Source organism: Lonchura striata, chromosome 1 (genome assembly GCF_046129695.1).
Source record: "Lonchura striata isolate bLonStr1 chromosome 1, bLonStr1.mat, whole genome shotgun sequence".
In the NCBI taxonomy this organism is placed as follows: Eukaryota; Metazoa; Chordata; class Aves; order Passeriformes; family Estrildidae; genus Lonchura; species Lonchura striata.
In genome coordinates this window covers 3118491-3141095 of record NC_134603.1, presented here as the reverse complement: position 1 = coordinate 3141095, position 22605 = coordinate 3118491, and the positions used below count along the sequence as shown (strand labels likewise).

The following is a 22605-nucleotide window of genomic DNA, read 5'->3' as shown; positions in this document are numbered from 1 at the left end:
AGGTGATTTGGTCAGGGAAAGAGGGTCGGTTTCCCCCTTTAGGAGTAGGAAGGGTTAAAAACAAGGGGCAGGTCCCGGAGTCTGACAGGATGCTGAAGTCTCCCAGCTCTCCACACACCTCCAGCCTTATCCCTCTCCCTTCCAACCCCTTCCCCATCCCACCCACCCCCCCCCCCTTCTCTGCTCTGCAAGCTTCTCATTGCCGGAGGACCTTCCTCAGGCTGCAAACCTGGAGGCAGCACCTTTACCCAAATCTGCCGGGATGTAGCACAGACCTTTCACCCCAGCCCATTTCCTCCTCCTCCATCTGCTCAAACTTTCCCTTCCCCCCTCCCCAGCCTCCTGCTACCCCGGGGTGATGCCTGGATGTGATACCCCCAACTCCCACCCAAATTTTGGGTTAATGGAGCGAGGAGTTGAGAAGGATGCTAGGAAAGAGGTAAAATTTAAACAATGAGGAAAGGGTTAACGGCTGTCTCCGTCTTTTCCTGGGCAAACCGTGCGCCCTGGTGCAGAGGCACGGCCGAGCCGGGGTGCTGGGGGAGGTCCCCCCATCCCCGCCCTCCCTCCCCGCGGCTGAGGGGCTGAGGAGCCGCTGCCCCGCTGCTCCCCGCCGCCCTGCCCAGTGTCCCGTTCCCTCCCCAGGCTGTCAGCTCCGGGGGAGGCTCCGGGGGGCGCAATGAGAGAGCCCCAGCACCCCCCTCTCCTTCCCGGTACCCTGGCAGCGGCACCAGCGTCTCTGCGCATCCCTCTGCGGGCGAGCGGCAGCTCTCCGTGCTGAGCCTCCGCAGGTTTTTGGGGGAGCGGGGCGGGGAGAGGAGGGGGGGAAGCAGAAGCCTCGCCATCCTCACCACCACCATCCCGGCTCCCTCTTCACCTCCTGGCTCCCCGCTTAGGGCTAAGCTGTCCCGAGGAGGCTGCGCTGCTGAGCCACCAGCGCGCTCCGGCTGTCGCTGGCTTCTCTGTTCCATCCATCCATCCATCCATCCATCCATCCATCCATCCATTCATCCATCCATCCATCCATCCATCCATCCTCTCCTGCTGGAGGCTAGCGGAGCATGCCCGATGCGATACCGTGTCAGTTCGGGTCCTCGCCTATAGCTGCCTGTTTTACAAAGCTCCGATCCGTGCGTGTGCGTGTGTATGTGTGTGTGCATTTCATCCCTCCCTCCTATCCCTCCCTCCCTCCCTCCCTCTCTCTCTCTCTCTCTCTCTCTCTCTCTCTCACTCTAATGTGTGATCTGGAAAGCTTATAAAAGCCTGATGTAATCCTTAATGCAGCCCCTGGCTACAAAGACTGGATCTAGTTTCAGAGAGAGAGATTCAGAAGCAGAATTAAAAAAAAAAAAAAATTAAAAAGTGTTGGGGGAGAAGAGAGAGAAAGAAGGAAAAGCAGACGAGTGGATTTTAAACAAACATATCTTCCTGAAGAAGACCATTCTTGCTCCTCGCTGCTGGGAAAGCTACTCTGAACCCTGCTGTAATATTTTTTTTTTTTCCAAAGGAGAAGACTTGATTGTCTGCTTGGATCTAATGATTTACTGGCTTTTAACTGCGTTTTTCCCCTCTCCTAAGGATTTCTCAAAAAACGGCTTAATTATTTTCAGCTTTTCTCTTCTACCTGCCTATCTGCAGAGACACCAAAGGTTCTCCCTTCCTGTCCCTCCCCACCCCCATTTCTTTTAGGATTTTTTCCTCTTTTCCATTTAATACATATATATATATATATATATAAATGTGTATGTATATATATATGTAGAGGCAAGAGTGGAGGAAGCAGAGGGGGAGAGCTCTGCCATCCTTTTGGACTTCACGCGCTGCCCAATGTTGGGCTGGTTACCCCTGGATATGTTGCTGGTTTCCATTTGGAATTTGACGAAGGGAAGAAGGAGGATATAAAACCTGGGGAGCTCGGCAAGGTAAGGGGCTCCGGGCCACCCTTCCTTCTTCCACGGAGGGGAGGGAGAGGGAGAACGCGACTTCTCCGGCTGCGCTTTGCCTGGAGCGCAGGGGGGTCTGTCTCCATCCCCAGGGGAGACGGCGATGGGGGCAGCGGTGGGCACCCGCTCCTCTCCTTTTGCCCCTGGAAACAGCACCCGGAGGATGTTTTTGTCCCTTCCACTCCGCAATTTGGACTGATAGAGCGTAATCATTCCCTGACACGGGAAGTTTTAACTTTTGTGCATGCAGGTCCTGTGGGCAAACACCAAGCACTGGTGGAAAATATTGAATGTCTGCAGGGTGCAGGATTCGAAGGGGGAAATGCAGACGTGTCCCGGGGAAGGGAGGTGGGCACTGGGTTGTCTGGGGTGGGGGGAGAAGGCAGCCAGGCGAGGGAAGAGGAGCGGGGGATCGCGACAGGAGAGCTGCAGAGCCAGCCGGGGCTGAGCTGCGAAGTGCTGCGAAGCCGCGGCGCCTTCGCGGGCAGCCCTGGGGTCCGGGACTCCTCATCCCGCAATGTTGGCAAAGTCTCGGAAGGACAGGCAGCTGAGTGCCCCGGGCACGAATCTGCCCTCACCACAGCTCCCTGCCTTCCCCTTTTCCTCGGAGAGCTCTCGGGGTGGGGGGGTCCTCGCTTGCTTCGCTGCTTGTGCGGCACCTACCCAGGGCTGGAGGCTCCGGCTGGGGAGGGATCAGCTCCTCATGTAGCCCCCCAAAATGCCATTTCTCAGCACTTCGCTTCACACTGGGGGAGAAAATTAACCTTTAGCCTCTGTAGAGCTCCGAGCGTGGCACAGACACACAGACACACACGCTGCTCCCGGCGCTGTGCTCCTGGGGGATGCTGGCACCCAGGCACGGCTTAGCCTTTCTTTGGGAGGGGGGGGCGCGGGTGGAGAGAGAAGGAGTCTCCATCAGGGATGCGTAATTACAAAGCATCTTGTTCTGAATCACCCTGTGTGGGAATGAACCGCAAAATTTGTCTCTCCCTCTTCCCCCACCGCCCCCTTGCCTTTCACGGCCTGACATTCGCTGATGGAGGGTGACTGTTGATGCATCTTCAGACTTTCACAGAGAGGTGTTTCAGCCATGGCTCTGCCAAGGCTGCGAGGAAAAGAGGAAAAGAGGGATCGAGGGGGATCAGGTAGGGGTTTCAAAGGGACTTCTCAGTCCTGGCTGAGAGCAGGCACCGGTTCCTGAGTCGAAGGCACGGGTTGCAGATGAACTCTGCCAGGTACCTTCGGCTGTGACTCACGCTCGTGTCCCCGATCCTGCCCTGGCCAAGCAAACAACCCCTGTGAATCAGCGGCACAGAGAGGAGTGGGGAGGGAGGGGAGCACCAAGGCAAGGTCAAAGGGATGGAGGGCAAAAAGACACCCCGCTTCCATCCCTGACCGCCCCATCCCTTCGGAGCTGGGGCTTTCCGAGGCTCAGGCTCAACCCAGCTCCAGCACTGTGTCTGCCGAGTTGCCAGGGCCAGGTGACAGCTGATGGCCGAGGGAGGAGGAAGAGGAGGAGGGGAGGAAGGGGGCTGAAGAAGAGCGGAGCTACTTTGACAGATGCCCAAACCTGCGTGCGCGGCAGAGCGAAAATCGCAGCGCCTCGAAAGCCTCCCTGGGAGGGAGCCAGGGGTGCTCGGGGTGCAGGGTGCACCTCCCCAGCCCCGTTACCTGTTGATCACCTATAGGTTTCCTCTCACCTGGCCAGGCAGAGCCTGCGGAAAGCCAGGAGGGCTGAGCCCCCGACACTCCGAGGAGTTGCCTGGTGACCTCCGCGGTGTAGCAGGGAGGGCTCTGTATTAATGATGATGACTCTGCTTTGGCTGGTGCTAAAATATCTGTATTATCTATTATCAGCTGGGAGACGAGGCTGGAGGCTTCGCAAGGCTGGGATCTCATCCAAAGTCCGGGCTGCTAAAGGAAACAAACAACTCCCCATGCATATTAAGTGGGTCCCTAATTAATTAATGACTCATTAACCTGGGTCCCACAGTCCTTCCTGTGCCCAAGACCTCGCTGAGGAAGTGGAAGGAGGTGTCAGGGCAGAGCCGGGGACGTTTTTACCCTTGGAGGGTGCTGAGGAATTGCACCAGCTCAGCCAAGCCGCACTGCCAGGGGACGGGGTGGCCACGGGGCTGAGCCAGGCAGGGGCCAGAGGAGGGGGCTGAGCAGACAGGACATCCTGCCTGATGGGTCTCAGAGGGGCACAGGAGTTTGGAAAACCCAGGGGACCCCCACACCCCGCTCTGGGTGTTACAGAGGGGTCAGGGTGCAGCATCGCTCCTGCTGCGGAGGGCGAAAAGGAAGAGGAGCTGGCACAAGGCACAGTCAGGGCAGGAGCAGGGCTCCCGACCCTTTTCATAACACTTGAGGTGGTGTTGCAGAGCCCTGGGTGCAGGGAGAAGGGCTTGGAGCCCGCGGAATTGGCCAGTGAAGGTGGACAGGCTCAGGGAAGGACCGGCTGCCAAGCGGAGGGGATTTCTATTAATGACTGTAGCCCCTTCTCCTTACGTGAGGGAAAACGAGGCAGGGACGGCGTGCCAGACCCCATAGCCGGGATGGGAACTGCCTGTGTGTGTGCGGGGGAGCCAGGGGGAGATCCTGAACCCCCATCACACCCCAAGGAGCAGCCAAAGGCAACCACCCCGGCTGGGTGAGCACCCCGCATCCCATCCTCTGCCACCCCGGCGAGCCCTGCATCGCCCTGTGCCCCGCAGGCACCCAGAGGTGCTCTGGGAAACCCCCACGACCCTTCCCTGCCTTACAGCACCCCACAAACCCCTTTTACATCCACCCCAAACTTAGCGAACCCCCCGCCAACGCACATCCCTACTCCATCCTTCTCACAGCATCGGGACCATCCCCGCTGCAACCCCGCGGGGGAGAGGTTGGGAAAAGGCGTCGGGCATCTCCACCTAATGTCAGGGCTCCCCCCCAGCCTCCCCCATCCCCAAGGCGGCAGCGGGGGGGTGCCAGGGGCGGCGAGGCTTGCGGTGAGCGGCGGGGAGGTGGCGCTCGCCGCCCGGCTATCGCCGCTCGCCACCCCCGGAGCGCTCGGATGCTCGGCACAGCCCGAGGAGCGCTGCTCTCCCTATCCTCCCCTCCGCCAGCACCCCCAAAAAAAAAGAAAAAAAAAAAAAAAAACATCCGCACAGCTGGGGCTCGCAAGAAGCGCTGGCTCCCACCCCGCGCCCGAAAAGCGAAACCCAGGGGGTTTATTTCCCACTCTCCAGCATCTCCTTCCGCTGAGTTTTTGCTTCGCCCCCTTCCCCATGTTGTTTTTACCACGCTCTCCCGTAGGTTTTATCCCCCCTCCTCCCCTCTTCTCCCCAGTTTCAGTATCCTTGTGAAAGCAGAGCCTTCCGCCGGCTCTCCTCAGGAGTGGAAGCGCTGCTGCGCGCAGCTCTGGTACTCCCATGCCCAGAACTGGGGGGGACACGGAGGCAGCCCCCAGCTCCAAGGGCTTGCTGGAGGTCTCCACACCATCCCTCGCTCCCTGCAGGTGGGAGAAAGGGATGCCCGAGCACTTTGCTCCCGGGAATCCACCCGTGGCATCGTCCAGCAGGGATGGTGCCCGATCCTCGAGGGGCTTCCCGCAGCGCCTGTCTGGCTGCAGGTGGATTTTCTTTCCCAGGTTTTTTTTTGGGAGGGGGGAGGGAGAAGGGGAAGAAAGCACTGTGCTCACAGATCCAGCTTTACCCTCTCCCGTTGCTCAAGTGTAGCAGGCAGGAAATCCTCTGTCATCGATACCTGTTGCAGGGTATCAGCTTGGCTCATTAATTAGCTCCAGGAAAACCTGTGCTGGTAAACAAATGACTCAAAGCTTTTCTCCGGGCCTGATCCAAGGCTTGTGGAATGCGGGTCTCCACCTTTCTAGGAGAGGTGCAAAGAGAGAGGAGTATTTTCCTCAAGATGGATGACAGGCTGTCTCTGGAACCAGCTCGCCTCCTCCCCTTGGAGAAAATTCACATTCCCAGGCGAGCCTTCGAAGGGAAGGGAGCTGACACCTGGCCTGGAGGTCTGCAGAAGAGTCCTGCTCAGTGTCACAGCACAGATTGGAACAGCAAAAATAAAGCTGCAGACAAAGCCCAGGGGTCCCCATCACATCCTAGTCTTCACCATTCACAGGATGCTCCCGAATTCTTCTCATGGCTCCTTCCCCAAATTCCCTGCATTGTCTGCTTGCCTGGAGTTTGCTGGGATACAAAAGGGCAGGAGTGAGATGCTTGTTTTTGGGGGGAAACTTGGCTAAGAGTTAAATGCTGATGGGGGTTGATGTTCATCCATAAATTTGGGTGGGGATTTGGGGCTCTGAAGCACTGGGAGGAAAGGACTGGTGCACAGTTCCCTCAGCCAAAGGTGGGGACAGAGGTTTCCTTCTTGGAATCTCAGTTGCCTTGAACGACATCTCTGCCAGGGAAAACAACATTTGAATGGCCCATCTGTGCTGGAGAGGCAGGGGCTCCTTTTGACTTCAAATGCACTGCTTTCCTTCAGATTAAATATTAAGAAGAAATTCTTTATTGTGAAGGAGTTGAGGCTCTGGCACAGGTTGCCCAGAGAAGCTGTGGCTGTCCCATCCCTGGAAATGTCCAAGGCCAGGCTGGACAGGGCTTGGAGCAATCTGGGATAGAGGAAGGTGTCCCTGCCCATGGCAGGGGGGTGGAATGAGATGATCTTTAAGGTGTCCTCCAATCCAAACCATTCTGTGATTTCATGATTTATGCATGGCCCCATCAGATGCCAAATCCACAGGAGATCAGCCCTCTAAGTCCCAAACCACCATGGCAGGGAGCTGTGGCAACCTTCATTTCCCCAAGTCAGGCCCACCATAGAGGTCACTCCAGTCTCCAGCATCGCAGTGTTGGAAGTCCCTCCTGCCCTGTACCCTTCCTTAATGCTCCTGCTGCCAAAACGGCAATTCTTCCACTCCATCCCTGGCCCATTACTTGGGGGCATTTTATTCAGACCTAAGAAACCATCAGCTCAAAGCCAAACTTCTCTCTTGAAGAGCAATCTGGAAAGGCAGCCCACAGGGGGAGTGAAATTCCCTCTCCCTTCCATTCACTCCGTGTGATATTTGGCTCTCTAATTCTCTAATGTGGTTTTCAGGATTCTGAGGCTACAAAACACAACAATAAAAAAAAATAAGAAAAGGAAATGAGCAGTAAATGAAGTCCCCTCAGAACATCCATTTGTCGTCACATCTTGAGTTCAGAATTTCCTCACGGTGCCTCTTGAAGCGAGGGTTTTGTATTAGTCTGATTATGTTGAGATAATCTGTCATGTTGCTCCAGGAAGATCTGAGGGAAGAGGACAAAAAGAAAAAAAAAAGAAAAAAAAAAAAAGGAAAGAAAAGATAATATTTTAAATCAGAGGGCTGCTAGATTGGTGACTCTGTCTGGCAGACACACATCACTGCCCCCTTTATGAAAATTTTAATTGGTTACCTCTGTCAGAGAAAATGAGAGATTTGCTGATTTTAATTTGTTGGAGCGAATCACTCCCTGCCAGTGTTATCAAAATTAAACCGGAGATGGTTTCTTACTTTCCTTCTCCTACTCCCTCTGCATTTTCTGCTGAAATATCCCTCCATAAAAGATTGATTAAGGAATGACCAGCTGATGAAAAATGAAGTGTTGAAGTGGCAAACTCTGCTGTGCTTGGTGTCATGCCTTATCCCTGGGACAGGGAGGATCAGGGGAAGCAAACAGCATCTGCAGGAAGAATGGACAGAGACCTAGTAAGGAAATAGAGATATTTTTGGGGAGGGGTAAAAACTGAAACAGATGGGTGTCACCTCATGTGGTGCACTGTATGTTGGCTGAAGTGAATGTATGAAACAAGATATATAAAATACATCAAATCCTCCTTCCAGGGTTTCAAGTACCATTGTGGCTTTAGGTTGGTGATTTGCTCCGGGTAGAGCTGCTGTTTGCTGGCCTGGGAGCAGCCCAGAGGAATCCTGCATGCTTTTGGGGGCACCATTTCATGCATGCCACGTGCATGTATTGGTATTTAGTGTTGCCAGCTCTTTTTCTGAACACTGAGTTTTGGTCAGAGGCAGGTCTTGTGATACCCCCTGCCGTGATTTCAGCACTCCCACCTGCAGGCTCACCTTGTCAGCTGCCTGTTTCCAGGCTGGCTGTGCTAGATGGAGATGTTCCCTCAGTTTTTTGAGCTCAGCTGGCCGATAACAAAGTCCTTGCTGTTTGCAAAATGGCTCTTTTCTTCCTCCCCTCTGTCAGCTATTAGGAATATCCCATTCCTGGCAGACGTGCCCTATTCCATATTCATTGAGAATTAGCACAGCTCTCTGTCTAAATGTTTTTGGGGTAGGGGTCATCATGATATCCTGCTAGAATAGATCTGGAGCTGAAACGCTTTGTCTCCATCCCATCTGTACTCCTGTCTCCCTGGGGATGATCCCTTAAGCAATCAGCTCCACAAATTGCTGAAGTTTGGGTTACCCAGCACCAAAGCCCTGTGGCTGATTTTAAAAGACAATTCTCCCTGTGGGCCAAGGACACCTTCACGGGGCTGATCTCAGCCCTGCCAAACCACGTGGCTCAGGGCAGGGGTCAGGTCACACTTAATTAAGACTTTGGTCTTTCTGCAGTTGGTGCTCTCATTTTGAAATGGGGAAGCCTGGCTTACTCCTTCCTGGTGTGGCTCTGTGCCAGCTGTTTGTCCAGCTGGATGTGGTCAAACCACATTTCCTCTGGGATCCCGAGGTGAAGGGCACCAGCCGGGCGCCAGGGATGATTTATTCTTGTGCCTTGGCTGTGAGCACATATCCACCCTTAAACATTCCTCCAGAGCCATCTTTTCTTGTCCCTTCTCAGTCCTTAATTTCTTGAGGTCCTCCTATAACTGAAGCAGGCAATTCTCCTATGCCTGCCTTGGATTTCCTCTGGATTAAACACCTCCTTTTCCAGGAGAACCTCGTGGAGCACTGCAAAATGCTCCTTTGTACAGTCCAGCCCATTTGGATATTCCGATCAATCAAGCCCGGGGTAGGAGTCAGGCTTTATGCTGGATGTTGTTGAGCAGCAATGTAACAATGGAGATCTCCTCCAAACAAATATCTGCTGGTTCCTGCAAATGAAAGTCGATACACCTTCACAAGGAAATCTGTCCCGGTGGGGTCTTTTCTATCGAAAGCCCTGTTGGTAGATTTATTCATTGTGCAGGGCCGTTCCCTTAACAAGTCAGTTATTCATTGGCCATTGCTCGAGGGCGTGTGGAATTTATGGTCACAGTCCTGTAATCAGATATTTTGTTATAGAGGGCTTTGCCACCATGAAAGGTCTGAATAAATCAGTATGCAGCAGAAATTGATCCTCTCACAGGCTATTTCTGCATTCAGCTCCTGCTCTAAGAGTGTTTTCTCCCTTCTGGATCCATGCTACCGAAGCCTTTGCGTGTTTGCACTGTGGTCAGGCCTACCAAAGCTTGGCTTTAGTGCCTGTGTACAGACAGACACACTCTTAGCTCTGTTTCCTGGGCCTGATTTTTGTCCTGAGATACTTGAGGTCTATGCTGCTGCCATTTCCCAGACAGAAAATAAAAATTCTCCATCACCTGACTTAAACATCTGCAGGTTGGAAAGAATTGCTTGAAAAGGCTTTAATCAACTACTAGGGAAGAAAGAGAAATCTGATTTTGAGTAGCTGCATTGGTGCCTTAAGTACTAAAGAGCTTGGCCTGCTAATCTCCACTTCTCAGATGTTGTTCCACAATCTGATCAGCTCTATTGAGCTGAAACAAGGGTTAATTGCTAACAAAATGCTCCACACCTTCCTGCATAGAAGGAAAGAGGCAAGGGTGAGCACCTTGCTTTTTGGAGCTTAGTGCAATCTCACCATGTGCAGTTGATGGGGAGGGAATTTGATTCTTGTATGTGCCCCAGGAATATCTGTCTGTGAAGGTAAAATTACAGCAGAGCCTCTGATTTTTATGGCAGATATCAGGGATGGGAGGAGAGGGAAAAAAAATCTCTGTAACCTAGCAGCCTGTACAGCTGCTGCCTCCCAGGTCGTGGGTGATGTTAAATGTTTAAATGTCAATGAACCTCCCTCCTGAGCAGGGCTGAGCTGCCTTGGCACTCACACAGGGGATGGAGCTCGGCAGTGCTGTGGTTCCTCAGTGGGCAGACACTGCCTTGCAAGTGTTTCCCAAGGCACAGCATCTTTCTAGGGAAACTCTGATGGCTCCAGGGGTGGGATTTGGTTTAAGGAGAGTCTGTGACAAAAGGCGTTCTGTGCCTGGTCTGCTCTGGTGAGTGCAGCCCAAAGGAGGGTCAAACTGTGATAAGGAGCATGTGAATTATGTCCACCTGTGGGAAGAGGGGGTCAGAGGCTCTCTGAGCTGCTCACATCTCAGTAGAGTCACAGAATGCCCTCTGTGGGAAGGAAACCACAGGGACCACGGAGCTCCTAGATCTGCATCAAACATCAAGAATCCCCCATGTTCCTGAGAGTGTTGTCCAAACCAAACTGGAGCTCTGGCAGTCTCCATGCTGTGACCTTCTCTGAGGAAACTGTTCTATGAGAAGTCAGGAACTGTTCTGGTTCCTGACCACCCTCTGGATGAAAAACCTTTTCCCTGTACCAATCTAAACCTGTCCTGACACAGCTCCAAGCCTTTCCATCAGATCCTATTGCTGGATATAGCATTGCACTTCCAATCACTCATTTCAGCACCTCCAGGTCAGCCATGAGGGCAAGTGAAGGAATAACCAGACAGTGAATTAATGTTCACTGCATACTCTGAATGCTTAAAAAAATGACATGAACAATGTTAAATATTTCCTGTCCTGTGTCACTCGCTGGCTCCTGCCAGCTCAGGGTTTTCAGATATGTTACCAGGGATAGCAATGCTGTCAGGACTTTCAGTCTCCAGATGGAGATGATGCTACAACCAGCAGGAGAGATGGTGACAGGCAGAAGAGCAGCAGAGCTGGGAGGGCAGGGGGGAAGCTGGGAGAGATCCCAGAAAAATGCCAGTTGGCTGGGGGATCCATTTAAGTGGGATGAGTGGAAATACCAGGAGGGCATCCTTTGCTGTGAGAGCTGACACGATTGTAGATGTACCCAAGGAATCCCTCAGGGACTAGAAACTGTGGGAAGTGCCTGCAGGCATGGAAATACCACTGGAAGTGACATTCTCCAGATGGGGAATCCTCAGTCTGGATATCCTTTACCAAGATCAAGGAAGATGGTGAAGCAGCTTGCAGGAGGGGAATTCCAGAGGCCCCTTCCACCTTCAGGCATCTGTGATCCTCGTATGTCAATATGTAAAGATGGGACACAAGTGCTGCAGATTTTGATGACCTCACTGGACACAGAGCTGACTCCTGGTGAGCAGGAGGCTGCAGGGTATTTAAAGGTGTGCTGGGGGAAGAACTGAAGGCTGTTTTTCAAGGCAAACTCTGGTGTGGGGCTGTGTGTGTTGGGTTGTCCTCAGAAGGGAGGAAATCTGACCGGGATCGAGGTCTGGGGGCTGAAATCCAAAGTCTTGGCATGCTTTAAGTGGAAGAAAAACCTTTTGTAATGGTGTGAGACAGGCTTACAACCCCTCAAGAAGTAGACACTGTCCTTCCCTGTGTTGGGACAAGGGCCTGGTTTGATGTCCTGTTGACTTGATCCCAGTTTTCTAGACAAGGCCCTTCTTGGCAATTCCATATCCCCGCATCTCTCTGGAGTCTTACACTGATTTTTTGGCTGGGCTGTGACCAGAGGCAATGCCACAGCATCTTTGGTCAGAAATGTGCACCCACCCTGCCCTAAGATGTGATGCTTACATTCTTTTACTGCCATATCACAGAATATTCATCTTTTTGTGACTATTTTCTTCTGTTGTCCTGGGAAAAGCCTTGACTTGTTCTGCAGTGGAGTTTTCCAGGATATGGAAAGGGGGGATACTCCACCACAGGCTGCAACATCTCCTTCCTTGTTCTGTGGTGCTGATGGCTGGTGGGTCCCTCCCTTGCCTGGTTTGGCTTTTGACTTGTGATTAGGAGCAATGATCTTCCCCAAAGGACCTCTAAGACCATCCTGGAATGGAATATCACCTGGCTGCCAACAGCATCAGGTACAATATGGGGAAAAGGGCTGGGGAAGATGATTGGTGAAGCCAGCTGTGATTCCTAACAGCTTTTTGTGTCTTTGTTGGATTGGAGCTCATTTTAAAAGGTTGAGAGAACTGAAGCACCTTTCTCTTCCCTGCCTCAAGTAGGCCTTAAATGTGTTTGTAGAAGATCTCACCACACTTCTTTCCATTTTGCCTGGCGAGGGGAATGTGGGACAAACAAAGCACTGGTTTTTCTCAACTCCCTTCCCTTGGCCAGAAGAGTGGTTGGATGTAAATAGGACATGGCTCTTCCCAATCCTGGAGCGGGTCAGCGCTGCCAGGGAAGCCACGAGCACCACGGATGCGCCGCACCAGGCACGGCGCCTTTCACGTGGGCTCCAAACCCTCCCTGCAACCTCCTGTTCTCATAAATTCAATTTATGAGCCACAGGGTGCCCAGCAGGCCGTGGAGAGGTGGTTATTAAAACCCCAGTTTCCTACCTCAAATTACAACCCAAACGCTGTGTTTGTTTCCCACTTCACGCCGTCCCTCGGGGGTTTTCCTTTAGCGCTGAGCCCTTTTGAAGTTGCTGTTGATTACAGAGCAGGCAGTGTAATCTACCTGTGGAAGGTATTTGGAGCTGGGGGGAAGGAAATCAATCACCCCAGCGCAGGGGTCAGAACTGGGGTGGGGGATTCATGGTGCTGCCCAGCCAAGCCTTCCACTCAGGAGCCCGTCCTGCTCTGGAGGTGCTGCCCTGATGGCTGCAGCTCCTTAGACACTCAGAGAAGGAGCATTTCAGAGAGGGTTTAAGCCCTGCAGATTAGCTCCCAGTCTGGAAGGTGACTTTGTTGGTGTAATTATTCTGTCCAGTCACCCTCATCAAGCACTGGCAGCTGGAGCTCTTCTTGAACCCTGATTTTCTCAGTTTTTGTGGTGACTTGATTGGCTGTTCCCTGGCTCATCAAAGGACTGAATCATTTAAAATTATTATGCTTTTTTTCTTCCCAAATTATTGACCAACACTATCTTGTGCCTCTGCACTTTTCCTGATGAGCCTTTTTGGATTTACATCACTTGATCACTGTGTGTTGCACAACACTGAATATGAGGCTGGCCAGAGTAGAACTCCTGAGCACAGAGGCAGCTGCTTGGCCTGTGGCTTCAATTAGGTGGAAAGTGAAACTCTGGCAGAGCTGAGGTCAACATCTGGAGGTCTTGGGATTGTGCTTCATCTCCAGCTCAGCCCTTTTCCTCTCTGAATTTCCTGGAGAGCTGTCTGAACTGGCTTTTTTTGCACCCTTTCCCTCAGGAAAATTTATTTATTTATTTGGACATCAGGACTCCTGCTGGTGACTCTTGTCCTCCAGATGTTCTTGATTTGGTCCACAGCAGGTCCTGGATGTCTGCAGTGTTTGGATTTTGCCGAATATTAACCATAAATAGCTTTGAAGTGTGCAACAACACAAAGCCTGGCATTTTTGCACTGGTGTGATGGGCAGATTTGGGAGGTGGAGGGCACCATCTGATGATTAATGGCTGTTTCCTTCTATCTCATAGAATCTGCAGTGAACTATTAGCTATAGTAACTGTTCTTCCTCTTTAAAAATAAAATCTCTAACACTGGTAAATATTCAAGGTGAGAGGATGGCAAGGAGACCAGTGTACACACGATGCTGTTGTTGGCACTATGGTGGCTGATAGAGGCTCTGACTGATGTGGAGCATGGTTGTGCTCTGTAAAATCAGATTTCTTGAGACATCTTTCCTTCTTAATTCAGGAGTGGAAGTGGATTTCAGAGTTTCTTAGAGTTTCTTTCCCTTCTGGTTAATCCTTCAAGTACATTGCTCTTTCTGCATCTCTCGTGTGTGCAGGGGTATGAACCCCTGCAGATCTACAATCAATGAAATATCACATCAAATGTTAATTAACAATACATGCCAGGGCTTGTTCTTTGATTCAGTGACCTGGTGCAACTTGCTGCCACCAAACAAAACTCTCTCTGTCTCCCCATCTGTGATTTATTCCTGATCCTAAGGATTATTAGGAATAATCCCTGCCCCATTCCATCCCCTGGGTAGTACTTGGTGTTTCCTGGGTAGCAAATCCATGGTGGGGATGGATTCCACACAGAATCATGGAATATCCTGAGCTGAAAGGGACCCACAAGGAGCACTGAGTCCAGCTCCTGGAACAGTTCATCAGATGGTTCCTGAGACTGGGTTCTGTCCCTGTGCTGCCCAACAGCTCAATTGCAGGCAAAAATGCCATTGCTGGCTGAAATAATGCTGATAAATAATGAGTGGCCAGGAGAAAAAGAAAGGCTAAAATGAGAAGGAAGCCACTGGCATTGCAGTCCAGCACAGTGGAGTTGCACCTCAGATGAGTCTCCAAAATAACCTTGACCATCTGGGCTGCTTTCCTGAATCCAATCTTGCTGTTTCATAGAAACACAGAATTGTTAAAATTCAAAAAGACCTTCAAGATCATCAAGTCCAAATACCAGCCCAGCATCACCATCACCACATTCACCACCATCCATACCTACACATTTCTGAGCACTCCCAGGGATGACAACCCCACCATCTGCCTGTGCAGTCCATTTCACTATTTTACAACCTTTATCATGAAAAACAAAAATTCTAATATCCAAACTAAACCTAATCTAAATCTTTGATTAACGCTCATGGCTTGCAGGGTGACACCAGTCCAGTGCACACAGGAAGAGACAGCCAGGCTTGGCAGCACTTTTTTTGTCCAAGTTTCAGTGACTTTCAGTGTCTGGGCAGGCTCTTGGCTCCTCCTTTGCACCACTTCTCAGCAGTAATGAGGTAACACACCACTGACTTCCCCGAGCATCTGTTTCATGGGGGAAGTGATTTTCCTCACTGCTGTAGTGATTGGAAGTGGAACAGCCTTCAGTCCTGTGTTATGTGCAGGGGGCACCGAGTCTCCCACAGGCTCAGAGAGCTTTTATCCACAAATACCAACCTGTAACCCAGCAGTGGCTTCAAAACCATATTTGCTTGTGAGACAAAACCTGATAATTTCTGGCCATTCAAAAGCATTCAGGAACATCCTAAATTGTGTCCTCTGGGCTGGATTACAATGTCAAGTCTTTTGTATTTCAGATTCTCCTGTATGATTATTAGAGCAGGGGGATGTAGTCACTACATGAGCAATCAAAGACTTTTCATCCCCTTTTTCACCACCACTGGGGCATTTAGATGAACCCCAGGGCACTTTCTAATCCTCTCCCCATCTTGTGCCATATTTGGGGCTTGGTAAACTAAACAGGGACAGGACACAGATCCAAAAACTGGCCTGTTTTTGTGCAGGCTGTTTAATTTTTAGAAATGTTTCAGAACATCTCAGGCAGCATTCTCTCATTCCAAGACTGGTCCCAGTTCAGAGGAAAACATGGCCAGGGACTGTTCCCAACAGGGACATGAGTCACCTTCTGGCAGGGAGAGGGGTGAAATCCTCAGCTTTTGCTGCCCTGTGCTCATTTTGAATCAAGCAGCAGCTCATGGGCTGAGCTGGGTAGAGATTCCGTCTGGGGGCTCCTCTCTGTGCTGTAACATCCCCCTGCCATGATGCACTTTTACAGCTCCATAGATCACTGGGTAAAAACCACATTTAATTCTATGGTAAGGTCACTTTTTAGTTAAAAGGGACAGAATGGATTTAATTTATAATCCTCTCCAACTTTATGGCTTGCATTTAGAGTTATATCCATTATATAGTGCCAAACACGTATTATAAAAATTGATTCCCCCTTTTCTCCTCCCTAGATTTGCTGTGTCAGGCAGATTCTGATTGCCCTCCCCTTTGCTTTAAGCCAGCAGACAGACTGAGGTGGATCTAAACGTCAGGGATGACATCTGGGACTGCAAAGTGCAAGTTTATAGGGAATGGAACCGGCCCAGATCTATTCCTGGGTGTTTGGGAAGGAACACCATTTCTGCCAGCCTGCCACAATACAGGACAGGAGGACAGAGCTGCAGACTTCAGGGGAAAATGCAGCTCAGAGCCAGGGTGAGGTGCAAGGGGTTAGTAGGTGACCTGGTGATGGTGTCTTGGTGTGGGTCCTGCCATGGCCATATGATGCAGGCATATCCCTTAAATTCAGTAGCAAATTTTAGGCAAGGGACGTAATGTTCAGAGGATGTCACAGTGAAGAATCATTACTTTTTTTTAATCCAGGGAAGTCTTCAGACAGTTTTAAGGGAGTTTTCAGGAGGGAAGAGAGGGAATGGGGTGACACCAAGAGGAATTAGCCGAAATTTACCCCCTGATGTTTACTTGCAGCACTTGTATTCTGTACCCACACTTTGGCACTTTGGCACCTGTATCACACCTCAAGTTCAGTGCTCTCTTTGCAGAGCAGTGAACATCAGAGAGGGGCAGACAAGGAAAGGCAGCAGCAGGAGTTGTTGTGATTGTTGGGAATTGTTACGAACTCCTTTGGCCAGGGCTGCTGCGTCCATCCCACAACAGCTCCATGGACGCTGTGACTTGTGGCAGGAGTTGGGTAAAGCTGTCAGAGAGGTGCCTTCCCTTGATTTAGAAGCTTCCAAGAGGTGATGAATGGAGCACTTAGAGAGAGATTTGAGCCTCGAGTCAGAGTTCTGACAGGAATTGGAGCATTCCTAGATCACTCTCTGGGAGGGCAGCAAGGCGGGGATCTGCCTCCCTCTTTCAGCTGCACTCCTGTGGCAACATTTTTCTATCTCTGTGATTAAGTTGTGCTCATAAAATCCCTACCAAACCCCCCGGACAAGCTGTTAACTGCCCTTTAAAGCTGAGCTGGGGAGAAATGAGCCACATTTGCCTACACACAGCCCTGGCCATGCTTGATTGAGAGACTGCAGTAAAACTCGAGCTATAAATAAAACACATGTGCCTGTGTCCACAACAGTGCTCTCCTGAGAAGCTGTTATTTGCTTCAGGACTTCAGCGAAATATCCATATTTTCAGCCTCCATTTATATTAATGAATGGATTTTTTTAATTGTGGGGTTTTTTTTGGTGGTTGTTTTTTGTTTGCTTATATATATTTTAATTTCTTTCCTTTGTTGCAATGAGAATAAGGTAACACAGGACACCCAGCAAAGTGAACAAGGTGGCAAGGGACACTTGGACCAAAATAGCTGGTAGTGGTGAGGGACAAGCACCACTTGGTTGGGATGCCAGGGGTGAAGAGAGACCCCTCATTCCTTGAGCAGGGTCACACTGCTGCTCCTCCTGAGGCTCCTTCCTGAAAGCCAGGCTGGGTTTAACTGGCAATAGAACAATCTTCCCTGAGTGTTTCATGGGCCTGAATGGAGAGATCTGTGGGCTCATCTTTGCTCACTGAGTAATGAAACAAAGACAAAAGAAAAAAAATTGGAAATTATAAAACTTGAGCTTGACAAATCTTGAGTTGCTTTGTTTTATTTTGTTTTTATTTTTTAGTCTTGACTGTGGACCATGATCAGGCTCTCTAGTGATTCAAAAATCACACCCAGGTTTTATTTTAAGTATTGCTTTGCTTGTTTTTTAATATCATCTGTCTTTCATAATTGCAGAACTCAAAAAATTTTGATCTGCATGCCAGGTACTATGAGAGTGGTGGAATGAGAATCTGAGGGCAGAGATATGTCAGAAAGGAGCAGGAGATTACCAAACAGTAATAAGGGCTGAATACAGTCTCCATGGGGAGTGAAGGATTTGCCTCTGCATCTTTTCTTTCGGTCTCCAAGGAGCTCTGTCTCTGGAACAGCAGCATTTCAGAAACTGAAAGCAGCAGTTCACAGGGGATGAAGGTGTCTCTGGTGCTGGAGCCACATTTATCAGCATCCTGGCTGAAAAATCCTGTAACTTGGGTTCATTGTGCATGTGAAGATTGAAAATCCGTTTTTTTTTTTTTTTTTCCTTAAATTTGTCCAAAATTAGACAACACAACTGCACCGTCTTTGGACTTGGAGGTGAGATTTAAGCATGGGATAAAGGCTGAGTCACACACCTGTGGGGAGAAAAGTCCCAAAGAGCCTTGTGCCTCTGCTGTAAATAAGTGGGTTAATGCTTAGGCTTGATGATCTTTTCTAACCTCAGTGATTCTGTGATTCCAAATATGCTCCTGGTAGCTGTGATGGGGAAAGTAATGACTGCAGCAGGAATGTGAAGGTGGGATTGAGAGGGAGAGACTCCATGGGATAATAAAACCAGGAAAAGGTCAGTACAGGGGTCACTGTACTCAGAGTGATCATTTACCATTTGGTTCAGATTTGCCCGTTTGAAAAGATTTCTGCCACATTGAAAGGAGCAGGAGATGGTTCAGGATGTCTCTTCCATCTCTCCTGGGTATGTTCACCTTGACATTGAGAGGAAATTCAGGCAGGAAGGGAAGAGTTTTCTGTCCTCATTTCTGTGGTGTTCAACACCCCCCAGAGGTTTTAGCAGGAGATTGTGGCTCAAAGGAGGAGGAGAAAGCTCAGACAGGGAAGAGGGGAATCACAGAATGGTTTGGGTGGGGAAGAACTTTAAAGATCATTCTTCAATGAGAAGGTCTGCTGGGCTTGGACAGAGTAGTTTAAAAGAGTCCCAGCTTTTAACATCATTTTATATCTTATCAGGAGGAGGTTGCTCCTTGGAATTTGCCCTGGAGTCCTAAAATCGCTGTATCCTTGAGGATTAGGCATTAGAGGTGGAGGACCTTAAATTAAAAATGAGCAGAGAAAGGGAAGAAGGTCATCAGTCAGACTGCAGGCTGTCACTGAGTCCTTGGGCCACCGGAGACTTTGATGTAAGGTTAGAGCAGGAAACTTTCACTTGGCTGCTGATGAGTCACCAAACACCTGAGAGGAAACAGAGGAGGCACCTCAGGGGTGGAGAACCACAACAAAACAAAGTCCCTCTTGTGTCAGCTCTACAGGAGGGAGCTGAAGAGGAGTGACGTTTCCACCTTTCTGCATTAAATACAGAAAGACAGAACTGGAAATCACTTCCCAAAGGCCTTCCTAATCAAATTCATATCAGTATTAGCAGGGAGATTTCTTTCTTAATCATACAAGATTGACTGTCCTGGAAAATAACTTTTCTGGTGGCTAAAATCTCAACCAAGGTATATTTTTTTTGCCAAATCAATCCTGTCTATTCTCACAGTATAACTGTCCTTCAGTTTAAAATGTTTTAAATTCTTCTGGTGCTTCAGTCTCAGAGTTTTAATTATTACATTTTAATTTTCTCTTCGTTTTCCTTTTGCACCAAGCCAAGTGCACCATTATCTTGTGGCAAGTGTGGTCATTTTAGTGATCCTTCTTTGCAGCCCTGTCTCACTGTGAATTCACGTTTCTCGAAGTCGAGCACAAAAATGGATACAATATTTTAGACATGGTCAAAGATAGTGTCTTCCTAATATCTGGAAACCTGGCAATATTCCCCCTCACTGTGTCCTGGATTGATACATTGTCTTTTTCACAGCGTGTTATTTGTTTTTACCCAATCTCTGTCTTTATCTTCTGTTGTTTTTTTTTCTGCTCTGCTGAAATCACTTTACTCTTTTTCAGCTTTCAGCTTAGGAATGTCCTCATTACCCAAATGTGACAGTGTTATTTTCATGTCACACCTGGGAAAACTAAGGCAGAGGGAAAAAAATAAAAATAAAAAGACGTGACCTTCACAGAGGAGGTGGCAAAGCTTTGCCAAAAGCTAGGAGAGAGTGATTCCTTGGACACCAGGCTGCTGTTGGCATCAGGGCTTTGTCCTGCCCCAATAAAGTCTAGGTTCTAATGCCTCCCCGTGGGCACAGGCTGCCTCTTCCAGGCAGGAATTCTCATGAGGAGCCTGCTTGTTTTCCCTGCTCCTCAGCCTGCATCCCCCCCTCCCTCCTTCGCCGGGATGGGGATGAATGGGAAGAGAGAGGCTCTGAGTGGACTCTGTTCTCCAACCCCAGTCGCTGCTGAATTTCAAATAACTCCCCAAACAAAACCCACACAAGCAGCCCCTTGTGCTCCTCTATCTCCTCTCTCTTTGGCCTTTAGTCCCCAGGCTTGGCAGCAGCGCTGCTCTTCTGTGGCTCGTCACATGCGAGGCGGGGAGGATGGGCGGCTTTGTCGCCCTTCTCTTTGCTCAGGGGTCTGAAACAACAGAGCCCTTTGCCTTGTTTGCTTTGCTGGGCCACGAGGGAGCAGGGCCAGAGGAAGGAGGAGGTTGGTGTAACCCCCTGGCAGGGTTTTTGGGCAGCAGCAAGGTGAAGGTTTGTATGTTGAGAGGAGTGATTGACACTGCTCATCCCTGTCCCCTGCCTCCCTTGTGCTGCTGGGGACAGCTCTCCTCCTTGTAGGAAGCAGTGGGTGTTTGGGGAGAGGAAAAGGTGCTGTCCCATGCCTGAGGACGGGGCATTACTCCTGTCCCAGAAGGATTTGCCAGCTGGCAGGGCTGTGCCAGCTGCAGAGGTCATGGCTCAGCTTTTGTCTTCGATGCAGGTAGCAGTGAAAAGGGGAGAGAGGGACAAATCCAGCTGGGAGCTGTGGTTCATCCACGGTGCTGATATCCTGAGATACGTGGGGTGGATGCCATTCTCCTGGTGGAGTGGGAAGGAGAAAAACACAGCTCCTCTGGTCACCTCTGCACCACTGCTCCCCAAAGCTGCTGGGGCCTGGCAGTCATGGAGAGAGGGCCAGGTCGACCCATGTGATCTGAGCAGGAGGTTTTTTAGGATTCTTAAGATGCTGAAACTCATTTTACTCATTATCCAAGTTGGACTTGACTCCTGCAGGGAGAGAATCTCTCCAGACAGCATGGTGAGGCCAGACTTATTGCAGATTAGGGCAGCTCCTTCTGACCTCTTCATTTTCAGCGAGCCAAGCCTGATAGACTGGGACAGTGTAGCATTTTCTGCCAAAAAAAAAAAAAAGAAGAAAGAAAAAAGAGGGGGGATTAGGACTATTTCTTTATCTCTTGTGTTTTAGACCAAAAAAGGCCTCTGTGCAAAGCTCACTCAAGATGCACTGTGAGTATTTGGCAGCATATTGTGGTGTTGTTCGCTCTGCTGTGCTCAGGCACAGGTCTCCTTTCAGCCCAGCTTTCCCTGGATGAGAGGGGCAGCTCATCCTGCCAGCCCTCTTGGAGTGGGCTGGCTTTAAACAGCAGGACATGACCCCTTGCTTGTGATAGGGGATATTAACTCCTGACCTAAATAGGGGAAAAGAGCCTGAAGTTTATGGAAAGCCTGTTCCACTGGTCCGAGGAAAAGCCAGATGCCTTCTGCCTGTGATCTGTGGAGCAGAAAGGGAAGATCATTAATAGCCATGGATTGTCCATGAGGAGGGGGTTAAGGGGTGGTTGATGCCTTTGCAAAATCATGGGGTGGGTCAGGAGACTCTGTCCTGTGGATAAATACAAGTTTTCCTTCTGCACAGCTCATCAGTTCTGCTTTTTTTAAAGGGAGAAAACAGCATCCAAGCCATTGTTGTGATGTTGGACACCACTGATGAAAGGCTCATGGGGAAAAGACAAGCCAAGTATAACTGGGGGGGGGTTGTGCTGAACTTTGGGTTAATTAACACAGGAATTCTCAAATGAGAGTCAGTGGCCTCGTTCTGCCTGAGGGCAAACTGAATGAACATCAATGTCTCTTCTGTCATTAAATATATATATTCTTTAAAAAGCCAAAACACATCCAGGATTTTTTATGAGGAATTACATAGATTTAGTACCATCCCAGTGTTTCTCTCAAGCTGCAGGAATAATCCCAAAATATGCCTTGAGAAAAGTACTTCATGGTAGTTGATTTTTGCATCTCTTGCTCTCATCCAACACTGATTTCCCGTGCTGAGCCAGTGTCTCTGTGTGATGCTCCACTGCTTCTGCACAGATTTGGCTTTTTCCAGTTCTACTCAATACTCTGATTTTGACAGGGAGCTCCTATTAATAAATCTTGTATTTATCCCTAAATATGGTCTCTATAGCTAACTATATATATGGAATAGGGAACACCTCCAACTGGGAGTGGTGTGGAAGGAGTCTTTTACTGCTAGGCAACCACTTGGAATCCAAGGCTGCAAATTGTTACTCAGGCTGTGACAGCTCCTTAACCCCTGAGCTCTGCTGTTGCTGAAACTGGGAAACAAGAGGCATGAACGTGAGTTTGTTTCAGAGAGAAAATTCAAGTATTTTCAATGTGTTTGTTTTCTAAATTGAGAAAAAGGAGCTGATAGGGGTAGTTGTAACAATTAATAACATACACACGATTTAATAGTATTAACAATACATTTTAATTGTTGTTAATAAAAACAAAACCCCAGTTAGTTTAATCTCCTCCTTCCTTCCTTCCTTCCTTCCTTCCTTCCTTCCTTCCTTCCTTCCTTCCTTCCTTCCTTCCTTCCTTCCTTCCTTCCTTCCTTCCTCCCTCCCTCCCTCCCTCCCTCCCTTCCTCCCTCCTTCCCTTCCCTCCCTTCCCTCCCTCCCTTCATATCCCTAAATCCATTAATAAAATATCTTTAAATTTTTGTGAACTGGTTTTTCATTCAGAACACGTTATCTCAGAATTAATTTTTAGCCAGTGATTTTTGCCAAACTCTCTTTGCCTGTCATATATTAATGA

General features: G+C 49.6%; 1 protein-coding gene across 11 annotated transcripts in view; it reads left to right on the top strand.

The window, feature by feature from the left end:
* The first annotated feature begins 783 nt into the window (after window positions 1-783).
* ADGRB1 (adhesion G protein-coupled receptor B1) overlaps window positions 784-22605 on the top strand; it is a 283170-nt gene continuing 261348 nt past the window's right edge. For 5 of the 11 annotated variants that reach the window (XM_077781813.1, XM_077781806.1, XM_077781809.1 and 2 more), the window contains exon 1: window positions 784-1922. The gene's annotated coding sequence lies outside the window, so the exon portion shown is untranslated. The remainder of the gene's footprint in view (window positions 1923-22605) is intronic. The other 6 variants (XM_077781827.1, XM_077781817.1, XM_077781811.1 and 3 more) reach the window with 3 other exon arrangements.